General features: G+C 43.6%; 1 protein-coding gene across 2 annotated transcripts in view; it reads left to right on the forward strand.

The window, feature by feature from the left end:
• The first annotated feature begins 4,517 nt into the window (after window positions 1-4,517).
• The window catches only part of sema6bb (sema domain, transmembrane domain (TM), and cytoplasmic domain, (semaphorin) 6Bb), a 159,621-nt gene continuing 148,741 nt past the window's right edge, over window positions 4,518-15,397 (forward strand). Inside the window, exon 1 of one of the 2 annotated variants that reach the window (XM_074667894.1) lies at window positions 4,518-4,714. The gene's annotated coding sequence lies outside the window, so the exon portion shown is untranslated. Of the gene's footprint in view, window positions 4,715-5,528; window positions 6,371-15,397 lie in introns of those variants that run through there. The other variant, XM_074667893.1, reaches the window with a different exon arrangement.

The following is a 15,397-nucleotide window of genomic DNA, read 5'->3' on the forward strand; positions in this document are numbered from 1 at the left end:
ATCCAGGAGACAGAGACTGAACAGACTGCTGAAGAAGCTCAGTCCGGGACCCTGTGGAGGTGGAGGCTGGCTGAAATGGAGAATGATGAACAAGCTGTCATCATCTATTTTCTTATGGACCTTTTTGCACTTTATATACACTTTCTTACTTTTGTTTTCTTGGTTGCTGCTGTGACTTCAATTTTGTTGTACTTGATACAATGACAATAAAGTTCTTTTCTAAATGATCGCTGCAACCGCTCCTCTCACAATCATTTTAAACAATAGTGAGGAGTTAGAGGACTGTGTCGGACCAAAACACCTTACCATAATCCAGAAAGTCTGTTGTAGCTCTCTGTGTCTCATTGTGCTGACTCTGATGAGATTGCAATTCATGTAAACAGATGCTCCTCGATGACGTAAGCGTGTTGTGTGTGTGCCTCAAGTCTGGCTCATATAGGAGTAATAGGACCATTGGTCGTACTCTCCAGCAGGGGAACAGCGCTGCGGGGGGCAACCGTGCTTGAGTACAGCACAGTTCGAAAGGCCAGTGTGACTGCGAACCGATACAATAGAGAAAGCAAAAACCACAAAGATGAGTTTCCTCACTTTTGAAAAGATACTGACTACTGAGGAGTACTAGGAGGCCATGAGAATCCTGTATGAGGAGCTGAGATCTGTGGAGACAGACCAGACAAAGAGTCGCTCTGGAGGCCATGGAAAAGCTCAGGAAGGAGAGGAGGGAGAGAGAAAAGGTGGAGGAAAGTCTGAAAAGAGAGAAAGAAAGATATGAGGAGGCCAAAAGAAAGAGGAGGAGAAGAGGAAGGTCACTGCAGAGAAGGCCCTGCTGAAAGCCAAACAAGACCAGCTGAAGCAAGAGAGGCATCGCTGGCAAAGTGTGATGATGGTTGAAGAGGTGCCAGGCAAAAAGCACAGGTACACCATCCGTGCTCAGGTGAAGGAGCAGAAGAAGAGGCAGGAGGAGACAGGGCTCTGTCCTCTGCCACAGGTGAGAGGCCAAGCCATCTGAAAAACCCTGACCTTTAACCCCAAAGTCAAACAGCAGCAGGGTCGAAAGAAATCTTTGAATAAAAACTGTGTTAGGGACGAAGAGGCAGACAGAAACCTTGACAAAGAAAAGCCTCACCCAGAGGTCTCCACCTATTCTGTTTGCTGCACAACCTGGCCTCAAGCCTGAACGTTTATATCACTCTAAATTAACCCATGATAATGTTATTTAATCAGTCTTGATATCATGAATGTAAATGTTTGTATGGGTTCAATGTTTTCTGTTAAAAATAATTCTCAAGATATATTACTTTGTTGCTTCTGTTATGGAGCCCAATTTAACTGTTCAGCTGTGTTGAAAACTTAACACTGATGGTGCTCATCTTCATATAGAAGTGGCAAATGTGTGTTTTATGATAATAAAGTGGTTCTTTTGTTGCAAAGTGGTTCTATGTTGTGGAATCACAAAAAGTAAAAGTCTGAAATCAGACACAGCGTGGCTTTGAGCTAAATGCTAACATCAGCAGGCTTATATGTTACTGTTCAAAAGATGTGATGTTTCTTTTTTATTTTAATTTTTTGGACATTAACGTGTAAAGGCAACTCATCATCCTTTCACTGTTCATGAAACCGTTTCTGTTTTAACAATGATAACACACTCGGAGCAGCATCTTTTGTTGTAACCACCGCCGGATGTACAAAGACTTTGAGCATGTTTCCTCTGGACAAAAAGAAACTTTCTGTTTTAAGTTTTAATTGTTGAAGCTTCAAAGTCACGGGCAGCATGGGTATGATAAGGTAAGCAGGATGAATAATGTTAATAAGCATTACAGTTCTGGTGCAGGCACATTTTAGGCTGTGTAAAGGAAGATAAGACAGCATTTGAAAAAAAAAAAAGGCAAACAACAAGCACAGTGCAACAATGTCCCACAACAATATCAATGTCAAAGAAAGTACAGTAGGGCACATTATAAGCTTTGCAAAACATCGGTGCACTAAAAAAGGATCCTGTTCAACAACAGTTGTAATGTGCTGAGAGAAAGCCTTCAAAAGGCTTCCTCTAACACAGCTGGCAGGACCAACACTTATGTCTAACAGTAAAGAAAGTGGCTATTTCAAAGCCTTTACTTCAACATTCTACAAGATGTTAAGGCTTTTTAGTGAAAAAGGCCTTGCTGTATGAAAACTTGTTTCATTTAAGCGGGTACTTCTTCACATCTTTGTATGTAAGACTGACATTTTTTGTAGGGGTCCATTTATTGAGATGGTAAAGACAGTAAGTGACACACAAGTTGTGTGGTTTGTCTGCACACAGACTACACAACTACACAAGGTAAAGAAAATGACTGAGTGTAAAGAAGCACCAGAATAATAAGGAAGCAGGGCTGTTTATGTTTATCACTGAAACGATTAAACATGAAGTCATCTTTAGACGAATAGGATTCTTATTTAGGATCATGATACTGGCAATGTAACAAAATACAACAAGCAGTTTCAGAGACCAACTCTAAAGTTTTATTGGGCAACAATTCCGTTAAGCTGGAAGCTAATTGGGATATAATGAGAGTAAAATGATTTCTATGGGATCATCTGAATGATGCAAAAACCTTCAATGAAAACCAAAGTTTTGTAATCCATTTATACAAACAGATTGTTGAAGCCAAAAAAGTGTATTTTGTTTGTTGTTACTATGCTTAACAAAGGATGTAGTTTAGATTCAGACTCAGAACACTGGGTATGGCCTTGGTTTTTGGAGAGCATAAAGCCTCCAGGTGATTGCAGACAGGTGTGTGAATTAAAAGTAAACAGTTTTTCACCATGCCAGTGTGTCAGAGTGCAGTGTAGGTTTTGCCTTTCTGCCTGCGTTCATTGCTTTGTCTTGTATTATTACACGGCTATGTTCAGTACTTGATTCTGATTGGGTCGTACTTAACAGTCTTTTATTCCTCAATAGCACCCAGGTGCCATGAAAGCACACAGCTTTTCTTGATTCTACTCAGGTCACAGACTCAGGCAGACTGACTAAAATCATCAATCCACTGCAGGAATCCTGGTTTGTTTGAAGTTGGTCTGTTTACAGAAAAGAGCCCAAAAATCTGCAGAGGTAAGGCAGGACAGGTAGAGACAGAGAAACAGTTGCATCAGGCTACATCAGAGAAACCTGTCTAATTGAGGGTGGTGCACACACACTGAGCAGAGCAGGGTATGGGACACAGCTGTGTTTAAGGACTACTAAACAGAAAAGAAGACAGACAGTGACTTGGCATTCAACCTCACCCAGGTGCTGTGCTGATCAATGGGAATGTATTCAAACTGTTTACCTGCCAAATCAGGGGGTAACACTAGGTTGATCTGAGGGAATAACAGCCAAGTGAGCTTGTACAGGTCCTGTGAAGAACAGATTAAAAAATCTCATCATGTTTTAAAACTGTCAAATTAATCAATTACTAAAAAATTGCTTTGGAAAATGTTTTAAAAAAGGAGAGAAAAAAACTATCAGCAGCATTGGGCTAGCATCATAGACTGTCAGCTTGATGTGAGGTCTCCAAAAATTGCTCCCCCTGGTGGCTGGCTGCAGTATAGGTTAAAAAGTCTGGCTTTCCAGCCATTCCAGATGGGCTGGGATCAAACTTTAAAAAATTAATACTCCTCGTAGAAATGTTTCTCACATCCAACTGTTGTGGTGATTTGAAGATAACATTTGGCTATCTTGTATTCAAGTCCTCTTTTTTCTGAAAAGTTTCATTCTTATTAGTTATACGAGGTTGAAAACAAGGCTTTATGTAACATTTAATGATGACTGACAGCTGCCATTCTTGTGTATTTTTTTGAGGACTGTAAAATATGTGGGGAGGTAGAGTCAAGAAGTGATTAGACTCGCAAAAGAAAAAAAATATATATTATTTTTGTCACCCAGCTATACTCAGATACTCCCAGAATCCCTCATCGTCTCTACTGCGCAGACTCTGGCTGCAATTGCTGCCAATGGCTGCGCCTGTGACGGGGGTATTTTGGCTTCAAAACCGTACAATCATAAATGGCGGAGCCACACTTTCCACTCTACATACATATATGCATATATTCACATATTCATATATCTATAGTCTATGGCTAGCACCTCCTTCTGCCAGTTTCAGACACTAAAAATATGAAATTGTCAGCAGCAGTCCCTGTGGACAGCAAAGGCCCAATAATGCTGAATCAAAATACATCAGTCTTTACAGTTCATGTCTTCGAAACAATGTCTGCATGGTTATTTTTTGTCTGCCTTTTGGTATTTGTGTTGCTAGCTACCAAGTGACGTCATCACACAATCGGCCAATCATAGTGTAGACGAATAGTTTGATATCTATCTATCTATCTATCTATCTATCTATCTATCTATCTATCTATCTATCTATCTATCTATCTATCTATCTATCTATATCTGTGGCACACACGTGGCGCACCCATGGACCCCCTGGTGGCGGGAACGCCTGCTTCCCTCTATATGCGGAAATTACCGGACTACCCTGTAACTAGCTCAACTGTTTAAAAGACTTTTAAAAATCGCCGCAGTTATTGCTCGTTTTGGTGTGCTACACGGAGACTCGCCCTGAATGTGCTTCTAACACATCCCATCTGAGACAGATTAAGGATCTATGTGATCAGAGATCGGTTGTTTACCTGAAGGACCAAAACATGGAGATTACCAAAGCTCACACTTGTTTGGACGAACGCATAAACGGTAAGTTAAAGTACGCTTTTTCAAACTACGGAGTGAATTTAGTGTGACATGTTGTGTGCAGTTGTTTGCTGTTAGCTGGTATTTGTTGTATAGCTGTTTTTGGTGTGTTTTGGTGTTTGGTATTCTGGCTCAGGTGGGGCATCGCCCATGCTGAGCCTTATAGATGGTTAGGCCTTCAACAAGAGCCCTTTGCTGTCAGACAACAGCCAGTGAGTCCCATGGTGGTTTTGCTGGTTACAAACAGAACTTTTCAGATCAACACAAATTTTAACTGTTGTTGTATGAGTGCGTCCGAGGCTTGGTATAATGCTAGGTCTTACAGCATCAAATCAAAGTGATAAAAAAATGAGATATCTTGAGGTGAAGGCTTATATAAAAGCCTAATTGGTTGTTGAATGAAAAAAAAGGAAAATAAGAAACTTTTCAAAACTAGTCTACATGTGTCTAAATGTAGCTGAGCTGTCTTATCTGAATCAGCCTTTGTCTCAGGGTCTACCCTCTCACAGATTTTTCTGAATCATCCGTCGTCAAAGGCCCTTTGCTTATCAATTAACACCAGTGCGCTCTTGGTGTAATTTGATCGGCACCATGTCGTACCCCATACAGTAAATTAGTGCCCCCCTTCTAGTGAGCAGTTAGCATGTGATATTGAAACATTTTTAAAGGATACAAAGCCCCTTCAAATCAACCCAATTAGTCATTAATCAGTTCCATTCCAGTCGCTGTGTAATTCTGCTTCAGGTTTTGGCACTAACAGGCTTCAGGAGTCTCTTGTGGATGACAGCGGGGAGCAGAGCCGGAGATGCTGTACAGCTCACACACATACGCACACACACACACACCCGCTGGAAGACAAACGCTCTGGTCCTCCTCCCACCTCCCCACTGCTCCTGAGTGCGGCTCAGAGAACGGGAAGTATTTTCTGATAAACCCATGAATGGGACTTTTCCTCGCGCAGGATCCTGAGTTTGTCTCTGCGTGGACGGGAACAGAAGGACAGTCTTTTTCTTTCTGGTCCAACCCGAGGTGGAAAAGACGCAGCAATGACAGAGCAGCAGTCGTGCGCAGCGGCGAAATAGAGCAACTATTGTGGGGACGGAGATTGATAACACCACTGGGTGAGCAACGAGCGGCTGATGTAATTTCCAAACGTTGCAGCTGGCTCTGTGCGCTGGATGGGCTGTTATTGCGTTTTTCTTTTAATCACTGACTCCTTTAACATTACTTGGACGGCTGTCTGTGCGGGAGTACTGCTGCTGCTGCAGAGACTAACGGGGAATGCCATGTGTCGTTGCGCGACATAAAAGCTCTTTGTGGGCTGTTTTGCACCGGGGACAGGTGGTGCCCTCTGTGTGTGTGTGTGTCTGTGTTCGTGAATGTGTGTGTGTATGTGTGTGAGTGTGCGTGTCTGTGTTGAAACTAGCAGGGGGTATGGACACACAACCCCCGAGACAGTTGTCTTAGGGATGTCAGGCCGGCGTACGGGAACAGTTTTTGCCAGAGACAGGTGCGACAGGGAGGAGTAGTTTACAAAGCCCTGCTCAGGATCTGGTAACGCACTAACGAGCTCTTCTACTCGGATCACACTCGGATTTTTTTGTATCCAGCAGGACACACAATCCACTCAAACTGCATATTTCCTCAAGATAATCAAAGGTAAGTGACCCGAGCTGTCCGGAGTGGGTGCGGGCTGCTGGTGGTGCTGCTGTTTGTGCGCTCCGGGAACGGGCTTTATCGCGCTTTGATGCTTTGGAGAGATTGTCTCACTGTAAATCAGCCGAAATAATTGAATGTGTGAAGTGGTTAAAACGAGCAGAAAAAACACACAATAGCTCATCTGTAATCTTCTGAATATCGTCTGTTACAGCAGGTTTCATTGTATAATTTTCAATTTTATGCTGCGTAGCTCGCAGCCACGCACCAAACATGCAGCTCTGATGAGGCTTCACCATTCACGATTGATTTCATATTGACAAGACCCAGAGCGTGTGATTGAAAATGGCTAAGAGTTATGTAGCCTATTGATTGATCATTTGTTTCTGTGTGTGTTCGTTCCTGGTTGTCAGTATCTCTCTGATTCCTTAATTTAACAGGCTTTCTCTAGAAACTGTTAAATCTGTGAGATTGAAGACTTTTTTCACTGTGCCAGGCGTCATATTGAGTCTATCTTGACAATGAAATCAATTTTGAACTGCAAGAACTTGCCTCTATATTCATTTCATTGCAAAAATGTTGAAGCGGTCATTGCATGCGACTTATGTTAGGTCAAAATGTGCCCTCCTCTGCGTGTCTTGTTGGTCCTCTCATGTATTTTATCAGCTCAGGGTTGTGTATGATCTACAGTCCTTCCCGCCGGGCCCCTGGTGTCCACTGCTCCTTCCTCCAGGCTCTGCCATCCTTCTCCCTCCTCTCCCTCTCCCTCTCTCTGCAGTAGCTGCTATCTTTACAGTACACAGAGCTTCTTGGTTGGATGGTGTCGGAATCACATTTTTGCCTTTTTTTGTGTGAGGAGGACCGTTTACTCTCAATAGCTGGCTCCAAGTCTCCTAAAGTTTCCCCATTTGGGAGCTGTGTGTTTTTGTTGTGGCCCCCTGTTTCAAATTCAAATTGCCTTTCAAGCTGCCTTTTTGTCCAGCGCCCGAGGTTTGTGGACTGGAAAGAGAGACATAGAGAAGTGAGTGAAGTCCCCAAGGGTCAGAGCATTCCTATAATGAGCCTGAATGTGTGTTTGTGTGTGAGAGAGAGAAGAGGAAAGAGGAGAGAGGAGTGGGAGATATATCTACAGAAAGTGAGACAGTGCTTCTTGTCCAAGGAGGAGCAGCACATCTCTGTCTCTGTCTGACTGTGTCAATCAGTCTTGGAGGACAAGAGCCTCTTTAATTCCTCTTCCTCTGGGCTGTCACCATCTTTGACATCCAGGGCTCAGGGGTGCTGCTGCAGGGTACACACAGACTCATCCTCTTTGCTGCATCAGGACCTGATTTCAGACTGGCTGTAACAGGCAGGATATCGAGGACTTAACATGAAAGCAGAGATGATCATAAACCACATCGCGCAGCTCCTTTGGTATGAAAGAGGAGGAGTGGTGCCCTTTTTCACCCTTATGTGCTGACATCCCCTTCTAGGCCCCACAGTAATTACACAAGAAGCACTATGAGAGGGAATAAATTAATAGACGACAGAGGAAATACCTGTCTGATATGATCTCTGATCTTCTTATTGTACCGGATCTCATTTTCATTTGCTCGGAAGATAAGGACAAAACTCTTGTGAGGGTGGAGAAAAGAAATACCACAATTTGCTCTGTAGTTTGTTGAAATGTTGGGGTGGAATCAACAAATGAAGCTGAAGACTGAAGTTTCTTGCCATGGTGAGGATCTTTCTCTGTAGAAAGGTCATCCTGATAACAGGTCTCACAGATTTGGTATTAGGCTTTCACACATTTGTTTAATTTCTTCCTTCAGGCTAAGAAGGAGGGGATAAATGAGTATAAATAACCAGACTGTAGGAAGCATCACTCCTGCCAAAAGAGATGACTCAGAGGGGGGCAAGATTGCACAGACATGTTGGTGAACATAAGGGAGGCACTCAAGAGAACAGTGTACCTGATGTCCTGAGCACTTTAAGTGATTAATGAAGAACCCCCAACACATAAAAAGCAATACTTCGAAGTTAAAGCCCGACACAGGAGGAGGATTTTGTTTCACTGCAGAAGTCAGACAACAAGGCTAAATGTGTGGCCAGGAAACCAAGCAGTGGGTTTTTACCGTCCCAGCGCTGATGTCAGTTTTTGGCGATGTTTCTTCTGTCCCCTGTGCTTCTCCTCGCAGCTTAACAAACTGCTCACTGGAGCACGGCTAATCCTCAGCTAGCAGTGCCCGGTGATTTATTATAAAGTTAGTTAATTTGAGGAGATCGGCAACATCCCGCCGTACACACATTCGCTTGACAGATCCCTGCTGTCTTCACTGTGGAGTCTGCATCGCCAATTAGTTTGAAGAATCCTTTGCGTGTGTGTTAGTGTGTGTCTGGGTCATTAAAAAACAGGAGCAAAAGACAGGGTGAGAGTTTGCACATGTCGATCAGAGAGAAACATTAGAGACTTTGTTCGTCACTTTGTGTCTGTTTGCTTTCCTGTCTTGTATAGACTTTGTGTGTGTGTGTGTGAGTCAGTCTGTCTGGGCTCTATACAAATGTGATTCAGCACTGTCCAGCATCGCTTGAATGGACGCGCTGTTTGTGCTGCGTTTCTGACGCCAACAGCCGCTCTGCACCCCTCGCCTCGGAGCAAGTGTTGCGCCCATATGCGCCAAAAAACAGGTGCCCTTGCACTGTGACTTAATCCCTCTTCTCCACCTCGCAACTGCACCCTGCAGGGAGTGTTATATCACCTTTGGGCCCGTGCAGCTCCAAGGGAGATTTAAAAGTTCATAGATTAGTCAGACAGAGTTTCAGGTGGCAGACAAGTTCAGTTTTACAGCCTTACAGTCTCAGCTTTGTTTTTTTGAGTCACAGAAAGTCATAGATCATGACACTTTGATTCAACCTCAACCTGATGGGGAGGTGGGTTATAGTTTACAGCTGGGGCTTTAATTCAAGAAAGTCACGTCCTTTTTCATCACAAACAAGAAAAATCCACATAAAAAAGTGTCGAAAAGTTAACTAAGTTCCTCATCCTTCAACTTTCTTTAACTATTCCCAAACAATTTAAAGAAATGTTATCCCAAATTCCAAATTTGACCTACATTTTGACCATATAACTACTATGTGTAGTGTATCTAATGGAAAGTGATTTGCGTTGCATCATGGGAAATGTAGGATTTTGTGTTTTTTTTGTGATGAAACCACTTTGGATACAGGATATCTTGGCCTTTACAGCTTCCATTTCAATCATATGTAATCTGCCTTTTGTCGGGCTCCCAGCTCTTTCAGAGCAGAAGACAACAACACCAGGCTTTAGCTAAAGGTATATTTCACCAATTTAAAAACATGCTCACACGACCATATCTTGTGTTTCAAAATCCAGCGATGCTCACAACCAGTTTCAGCTGTTAATAGTCCTCCCACCTCAAAACAACAAAGATGAATGGAAAGTTATCTGCGGTTGTCAGGACCTTAAAAAAAGGAATTACCTTTAATAATTCAAAAGGTACATTTTGTTCAAAAAACAGTGGCCTTATTATTCTTTTTAATCAACATGCTGTCAGCAGTTTTCATCATGATCATTTGTTTGTTATTTGCAGTGAAACCTGCGCATACCTCTGGGGGTACGTGAGGAAGTAGAATTTATTGCAGCCTCCAAGGAAATGTCTCTTTGGCTGAAGTGCTTCCTTGGTAAAAATGAGTCATAAGAGCAAACATTTGATTCTAATTACATTCAGTATTACACCATATATAAATGAATGAACACCTGTGTTTCCATTTGTCGTTTAACCCATCAGAGTTTTGTTTCTCTGGCCAATCTGAAGCAGATGTATTAGTGTTCTCTTAAGACGTTGAGCCGTCAACATCTAGATTAGTTTAGTTCAAGGCTGACTGACTGGTGGGGGAAACTGTTGAGCAGCTGAATCTGGGGGGATTGTGTCAAACCTGGCCTCCTTTTCTACACTTCTGTCATTCTTTTTCCACAACAGTCCCTCAGCATGTTTTCCTTTGCACATTCTGCCTACATACCACCACTTCCCTCATTACCTCTCCAATCCTGTCCTTTCCTCTCCCTCCTCCCTTTCTCCTCCCTCTCCTCTGGACCTTGATGTCAAGGCTTCTCAGGCAGTGTGGTCTCTGTCTGCAGCCTGTCAGGGCAGGGGCACTGCCCACTGGGACCCTGAATGGGACAAATTGACCGTAACAATGTTCCCACTTAGCATGTGGAGCCTGGAGAAAGAGAAGGTGAAAAGGAGGGCCTGATGATTGAGGGGCTGGCCGGCCACACTGAGCAAGGAGAGGGACAGAGCAAGTGAGGGGGGAGAGCAGGACAGCTCTTTGAAATGTATGAATCAAAGACTTATATTAAATCAGACACCTCACCTTTTGAAACCCTCTCCTCACATTGCCTCTTTCTCTCTCTTCTTCGCCCTTATGCAGCTTTTCTTGTTGTTATTTGCCCAAGGCTAGAGTGAGGGTTTCCATGGCAGCAGGATAAACACATTTGCCATGACCCTCACACACTCACTCGCTCATTCTCACACACACACACACACACACACACACAACACACCTCATTCTCAAGGCCCAGATGCCTTTGAGGGGGTTTGTATGGTCGGGCAATTTGGTTCCACACTAAGGTGCTACCGCTGCCTCATAAAAGGTCAGAGATCACCCGGCCCCCCATTAAAATGCAATAAGAGGACCACCTAATCACAAGCCGCTGCTCCCCCTGTCATCTGCTGTCTCTCCCTTTTATCTCTTTAATCACTTGTTTTCCCCCTCCTGTATTTCTCTTGCTCTCATCTCTCCGCTAGCTTCATGGCTTTTTTATACATCCAGTGCAACGCCAAGAAGCAGCCAGAATAGATGAGAGAGTTCAAAGCAGGGAGCTCGATACAGTCAATAATAAGGCCTCTTTCATTTTTCTTTAAAAACGAAATAGCACTCCCATTGGCAGCCACAGGGTAGTCTGCTTCTTCTCTGTGTCTGTAAAGTCTATGATTTCAGTCCTTCTTTTTTGTCTCTGCCCTTTAAGTGTGACAGCATGTCCTGAAGAAGTTGGAGCAGTATCACGTTGTGTAAGCCTGAGGTGGCTCAGTATGACGGGAACAAAGGATGCAGCTGCTATCACCAAAGGCCAAGTGGCTTTTGAATAAAGATGCTCCCTGTTGGTGAAACTGGCATTCCATGTAGACTTATTGTATACCTCCACAGGGGGAGTGTGCACCTGCATGTGTGTCTCTCCTCTATTTGAATACTGCAGACACACTGGGGATGCTTCCAGTCTCAAGTGAAAAAGTCACAAGTGTGAACTTCATTCAGCTGTCAGCAGCCTCTGAGTTATACTGACAGATGAAAAGCAAGGCAGGCATGTTTGTGGCAAGACTGACTTTTACTTTCTGGTCATAAGGGGTCTGTCCAGGCTTTTCTGTAGAAGGTGGCCTAATGGGGGAGACACTTAGCACACACACGTTCACACACATATGCTCACTCATAAGCATATTTAAGTACAATCTATACAGCTTTTTTATTTTTTCCACAGCAGAGAATCTCAATGAGGGGTAGATTAGACTGTTAAAAAAATGTAGGACAATATTTTTATTCAGAAAGACTATATGTACATGGGCTGCACGGTGGCGCAACGGTTAGCGCTGCAGCCTCACAGCAAGAAGGTCACCGGTTCATATCCCCACCTCGGCCGGTGGGCCTTTCTGTGTGGAGTTTGCATGTTCTCCCCGTGCATGCGTGGGTTCTCTCCGGGTACTCCGGCTTCCTCCCACAGTCCAAAAACATGCTCATCAGGTTAATTGGTCACACCAAATTGTCCCTAGGTGTGAGTGTGTGCGTGCATGGTTGTCTGTCTATGTGTCAGCCCTGCGATTGACTGGCGACCAGTCCAGGGTGTACCCTGCCTCTCGCCCAATGATTGCTGGGATAGGCTCCAGCCACCCGCGACCCTGTAACAGGATAAGCGGTATAGAAAATGGATGGGATGGATATGTACATGAAAAACAGGCAAGAGATAGGGGTGCAACTCTGTCTACAGGGGGCGCCAAAATCAATATAAACCAGAAGTTGCACACAGGAACTTTGATTACTAAACTGTTTTTATGTTTCAGTGTGGTTAGTTTAGCCTAATAAGTAACACTACAGCATGGCAGTGCTTAACTTGTCTAAAGAAAGTAGAGTTTTCATGTTGACCAGAACTTTTAACACATTTAAAATTGAACTATACCGGTAAAAGTTTTAATGCAAAATGAAGTGTGTGTGGGACTTCTTTTAAATGTCTTACTACTATAATTATTTTAAAGACTATATCATTATGTGGTGCTGTACCACTTTGCCGTTCAGGCCTTCAATAAAACACATCAAATAACATGACAGTTAATCACACATCATAAAAAGGCTGGGTGACATTGGTGTCTCCCTACTTCGCTCTTCAAGAAGATAACATCTGTCTGTACTACATCTTAAAGGGGCCTCTCTCAATATCACTTTTTACTGAAAAGTCAGCAGTGTGGCAGCTGTGATGGAGGCCAGAGCAGAGACACACACAGGAGGAAGCACAAGCCAGCATACCCAATCTGACACCTTGTCGCCTATTTTTATGTAGATGTGGATAATTTTTAGAACTTCTTTAGTGGCTGTCTGTCCTTAAACAGTCAGAAAGCAGTTTTTAAAGTATTTTTTAATTTTGCTGCTTTATAATGTCAGAGCCTATGTCATGCTGTTTTTCTGGACACACCCCTGCTGGACATGAGTACAAAAAGCTTTTTTTTTTTCCTGTTTGCTTGTCATTAAGCTAGGTTCACATAGCTTTCTGTGTTTCACACACATTCTTCATCCACTCTCATGAAGTCTCTGTGTCAGCAGAGCCCCAGTTTGTTAACAAGGGATGAGACTAATGAGGGGCCATGGTCTGGCAGGGAGAGCGTAGTCCAGTCCCATATGCCACCCAGAATACTTGAACACACACACACACACACACACACACACACACACACACACACACACACACACACACACACACACACACACACACACACACACACACACACACACAGAGTTGTGTTTTTGTATTCCTGGAAATACACAACCACATTCATATGCACATAGAAAGAAGAAGCCACCACAAGCTAAAACCCAGCAGCACATTCAGGTCCTGGAGCCAAAATGAAATTTTACTGTTTCTTCCCTGACGTGATATAGATATAATGCTTACCTACTTAATGGCGTACTTTGTTCACCTTCTTGGTTTTATCTTCAGATTGCAGATAGCTAATAAGGCACAGTTTAACTACAGGATGGTGAGGTTCAGTGAGGACGGGATGCAGGTCACACACACCCTGAATCATTTCCCGCATCAGCTCAGTGTGAATCTGAAGAAACTGTGCCCTGTGGGCCAGAGTGGGTTTTCATCCCGCTGTTGTTTTATAGTTGATTCATTTCTTAGGGGAACTTCCAGCCCGAATGGCTCTATCCTGTCGTTTTATGGTCGCAGAGAAGCAGCAAAAATAAAATGAGAATGCTTTCATTGCCCCCATTGACAGAATTGTTTACTGCTGGAGCTGCAGCTTTGGCTGTTGTGGCTGCACATGATCTCTTTTTCTTAGGTTGGGTTTCCATTTGTAAAATTGTAGAAATACTCAGAAAAATGTAACTGTTCGCTCTTAGTGCTGCCACTTGTTCGTTGAGGTAATTAACAGCGTAACATGTTCAGTGACCTGGTGGAGTCAGTCATGCTGAAAAACACAAGGAGAAAACTCTGGCTTACTGGCAGTCATCGTGGGGAACTTGGCAGAGTGGACAGACGGAGCGGAGACTGTGATGTGCCGTCTCTCTTCAGCCAGTGACAGCAACATATTGATGGATGATTGGTGAAGCCTGGCTGTAGGTAAATAAGTAAAGCAGAGATGATTGAGCCAAGAAAAAGGAGGAGAAAGCGGAAAATAGTGGAAGAGTCTTCAGAGAATGCTCGCATTAAAGTGGGTCCTTGAACGTACTCGCCTAAATTAACGGCTCAGAAGCACCAATTAATGTACAGCCTCGCTGTGGGTCTCTGCTGAGCCGAATCAAAGAGGTCTTGCTGTGCTGTGCGTCTGCTTGACTCACATACACACCAATGCCCTACACACACACACACACACACACACACTTACACACAGGGGATTTGAGCCAAGAAACTGCAGCCAGTGATTAAGAGATGACATGAAAGTGTCGTACAGAAATGAATGTTGAAAGTCAAGGTTAAAGAACAAAAGGATGGAGATGTTAATTAGCGGTGAAAGGATGAAAAGAAGGTGACTTTTTGATGGTGAGATGAGAAGGTGAAAAGATGAAATAAGGAAAGGAGCAAAGGAGGAAAACAGCGTGTTCCTTGAGGGTGAGAATATTAGAATCAAACCCAGGACCCATCTGGAGGCAACAGGTCTGGTGACAGCAGGCTGGATCCTGCTCCAAGAATTCTAACCATGGGTGAAAGCCAGGGTCGTCCCTCGTCCAAGCCCCCCAGAGACCCAGCCGGTCCACCGGCAATCTGTCCCCTGATACTAACCACTCCAATTTGACAGAGAGGCGTGTTTTGTTATGACAATTATGGACTCTAATTGTTCAAATTGAAAGTGGACGTTTGATGACATGGTATTAGCGCTGCTGTCAGAGATGAGTGGATTCTGCGAGGATGCTCTGCACACTGAAGAGGAAATGATAGAGAGAGGATTTCAACTTCTTCACAGCAAATCTGTTAATGCACCAAATTATGTCCCAGACTGAATTCATTAACATTAATTTCACTTGATGCAACAATAGCAGCCACAAACCAATAAGCCACAAGAATAATTGATATCCGAAACACATAACAGCCACTTCCAAAGGCCTGTGTTTGCTGCTACAATAGAGCCGTTGATTGGCAAGTAGTCCTCTGTGCAGGATTTTCTGTGGTGGCCGTGCATTCAGAGGAAACCATCGCTAGCGTGCTCGCAGTGGCTAGTGGGTCATTTGTATTTGCATGTAAATGTTTTTCACCCCTCGGCTTGA

This window comes from Halichoeres trimaculatus, unplaced genomic scaffold (genome assembly GCF_033239565.1).
Source record: "Halichoeres trimaculatus isolate MK-OKI-2021-1 unplaced genomic scaffold, fHalTri1.1 fHalTri1_scaffold_4, whole genome shotgun sequence".
Lineage (NCBI taxonomy): Eukaryota > Metazoa > Chordata > Actinopteri > Labriformes > Labridae > Halichoeres > Halichoeres trimaculatus.